Below are 3,869 nucleotides of genomic sequence, written 5' to 3' on the forward strand. Positions count from 1 at the left end.
AATAAGAGGAAGGAAACTTGTCAGTTGTTGGAAGTCTTAGCAAAATATCTTAAACTACTTTTCCAAACTTTTAGTAAGACCTATCACCTTTTTTTTGTAACATTTGTAAAATGCATTCTTATAAGGAAATTTATTTACTGTGTCCAAATTGTTAGAACTTAAATTTCACTTTTAAAGTAATTAGAAGAGAGAACTAGTAATTAAAAGAACTAAGATCTTAGTCTCAGTTCTACCATTTATTGAATATATTAAACAAACAGTGAATACCTTAGAGTCCTGTCCTGAGATACCATAGATGTCTAAAGTGGATGGTGCACAAGATGAGCTCCCCAGGAAGTAAGATCAAATTATCTACTCTATGGGTTTATAGGTTTTCCACAAATTTTAAGCCGTGGATTAGAAGGTAATGCCAGACTTTTAAACTTTCTTTGCAGGAAAATGACTCACATTTTAGAGGATGATTATTGCAGAATATAGATTACTTCATCTCAAGCCTTGATTTTTCACTTATTATACAAAACCATATCAAATCTGAGAAACGCAGGGAAACAAAGGAAGTAGAGTTGCCCAGAGTTAGAGTTGACGTTACCTACCTATATCCTTCATAAACTAAATATTTGTAATGTCAACCCTTATTTTGCTTCTGCCCAAGCTGCAGATGTCAATAAAACCTGCTTTGAAAAACTAGCAGTTACAAGGGAAGAATTTAATAGCACATCCTACTGCCAGCCCTGATGGCATCCTCTAATTCCTTAATTGGTCCCTTATTTCTTGGTTTCTGTGCCACTTCATTCCTCCACGGCCCTTTTGTAAGGATTTCATTTGGTACTGAGCACTAAAATAAAAAATATATATATGTGGTAAGAAAGCAAGAACTTTACGACTTTACAGAAAATCACCTAATATAGTTGTTTTTATATATATTAATCAAGACATAAGGCAAGAAAACAGGCCATCTATTCATTAGTTCCATGGGGACTGGGGTTGTAGCTCAGTTGGTAGAGTGCTTGCCTTGTATGCACAAGGCCCTGGGTTCAATCCCCAGCACCACCAAAAAAAAAAAAACAAAATTAAAATATCCATTAGTTCCTGGATATCCCTGGTATATTTTTATTCTGTTATATTAAATTTTGCTCAGTTTAAAAGCATTGAAAAAGCTATTAAGTCTTAAAAACTCTGACATTCATAATAAGTAGGGATGGGTGAAGTAAGTTGCTTAATTATAGACATTTGAGTTAGGGAAATGGATAGCATCACAGTTGTTACTGTTATTTTATTTAAGACAGAAATTACAGTTCACAAAAATTCAGTTCAACTCTTCTGGTGTAATCTCTCCCCTCTTCAGTTAAAATAATTAATGTGCTTTGCATCCACTATGGCAACTATTAAGTTTTGAATGTTCCTTTTATGTTAGTTGAGTATGCTTTTCTCTCAAGTCTCAAATCACTCTATATTTCTTCAATGTCTCAGGAACTCATATTAAACATAAAATGATCCATTATCATTCTTGTGATCTTATCGGGACTTCCATTTCTAATGGTCAAACATTTTAATTTATTTTCTACCTATTCTCACAGTTAGTTTTGTTCCTAAAGCCCACTTCACATTTTCTTCCACCCACTATTCCAAAACACCAGCCCACAATGGCAAAATTTGAATAGCCATCTTTTTACTCTGTGGCAAAGAAAAAAAGATTATTGCAACTTTCAAGCTTGTCCTGTCACATGTTTTCCAAACAGTTGTAGAGATTCATCCCTATGCTAAAAAAATTAAAATTAAAAAAAACCCAGCATGTTTTTATTTAGAAATGAGCAAACTAATTATAAAATTCAGATGGAAGCTTATAGTAGTTAAAGCAACTTTGATAAAGAGAAATAAAATTGAAAGACTAACACAACCCAATTTCAAGGTTTATTATAGTGCTTCAGTGTGTTATTGAGTTCCAAATAAAGGAACAAATGATTTGAAAAGAACAGAATCTGGAAACAATGGTCATTCCAGAGAGTTCGTAGATGAAATACCAAAACCATGATCCATATGAAATACAAATGATGGATTCAGCATCATCTTCTATGGTATGAATTTCTGTGTCCCTAGCATTCCTATGTTGAAATCCTTCTCCCAAGGGTATGTTACCAGGAGGTGGGCCTTTTAATACCCTTATAATATAAGCCCAAGGGAGCTGGTTCACCCTTTCCACTAAAGTGAAGTGGAGATATAGCCAGAGGCATCATCCGTGAATCAGCTGGGCCTCTACTAGACATCAGCAAAAGACAATCTTAAAAGAAGTAAAATATAAGATATATAAACTCAAAGAAAATATTTATAAATCACATATCCAACAAAGGACTTATATTGAAAATATATAAAGAACTCTCAAAACCCAATAGTAAAAAAAAAGAAAATAACCCAATTTTAAATATTGAGTAAAATATCTGAGCAAATACTTTACAAAAGAGTATACAATGAAGCTATAGAGATACAATAAGCATATGAAAGAATTCCAACTGTGTTGGACATTAAAAAACATAACACCACAATGAAATGCTATAATATGCATCTATGAACTTGAAAAAAAAATGCAGCAAAAAACAACACTACCCAGTGCTTCCAATATTTTTTTTTTTTCAGAAGGGCCCCAAGGGTGCCCAGAGACATTCTTTATCTGACCAATGAGTAAGTTTAAGAGAAAGCAGATTCCATCCACAAAGCAAAAACAGACCCACTCCACAGACCCACTGTTTCACCACTGCAGAAAATCATGCCCAACCCTTGCACCAATGGCTTTCCTTTCTCCAATTCCTGCAAAAAGGGAAATAGCCACTTTTAAAGAGTAACAGACTAATGGATCTGCCCACAAAGCAAGCATAACCCATTAGTCTGTATCTATAAAATTACTCATCTTGAAAATATTTTAATGGTCACCTTGTGGTAGTTCAGGTACTTGCTGAATGAATGGTTGGTAATCAGCTTCTCTAAAGACATCCTGAATATTTTTTCACAAAAATTTTTTGAGCACCTACGAAATGCCAGACACAGGGGACTGGGTAGAAATATAACTCCAGTTCTTCCCCACAAAGTTTCTTTTCTGATGGGCATTATTTCTGAGAATTACTGGTGGACTTCGCTGAGTTTGCAGTTATTTCAATTGCAGTCACCTCCACCCTGGCAAGGTGTCGTCTGTCCTCCCCTGTTCTGGGTCTCATTTCCCTCAGCATTCACCACTAAGTCATTAGGCTCAGAGGACCTGCCTTATTGCCGTTGCCTCCACTGAGAACCCCAATGGCCTTATTAACACAGTGCTTCCAATATTGTGGATAAACTGCAACTTACATATATCACTGACAGAAATTTAAAATGGCACAGCTACTCTCAAAGGATTTAGTAGTTTCTTAACAATGTTAATATGTACTTAACAAGCCACATTTCTCCTAAATCCTCAGTCACCCCCACATGCTTCTGGCATTTTACTATGGCTGCAAATTTCTAATTTTCAGAGTGCAAGTATTGATAACTCTAAAGAATCAATTACTGGCCTCTTCTCATATTCTTTTTTCCAGTACTCTCCTTTCTCCTTGGACAATCTTATTGGCATCTATGAGTTCAAGAAACATCCATGCACTGGTAATTTCCAATCTCATGTCATCATGTTAGAACTCCTTCTTATCTTCAGTTCTACTTAAAGTCTCCTTGATATATCCATTCAGATGTATCAAAGTCATGACAAACTCTACATGCCCCAAAGATTATACTTCATCTTCTTCCCCAGTGGGTCTTCTTTGAGCTTTTCTTGTTCATTGAATGATGCAATCATACATCCAGTTCCTAAGGACTGAACAAAAGTCCACACTGACAACTCTCTCTTCTTT

General features: G+C 35.2%; 1 non-coding gene across 1 annotated transcript; it reads left to right on the top strand.

Moving 5' to 3' along the window:
- Positions 1-980: 980 nt before the first annotated feature.
- Positions 981-1,053, top strand: Trnat-ugu. Its single transcript has one exon. It is a non-coding gene; the product is annotated as a tRNA-Thr (tRNA).
- Positions 1,054-3,869: the final 2,816 nt, after the last annotated feature.

The sequence above is a fragment of the Marmota marmota genome, unplaced genomic scaffold, assembly GCF_001458135.2.
Source record: "Marmota marmota marmota unplaced genomic scaffold, marMar, whole genome shotgun sequence".
In the NCBI taxonomy this organism is placed as follows: Eukaryota; Metazoa; Chordata; class Mammalia; order Rodentia; family Sciuridae; genus Marmota; species Marmota marmota.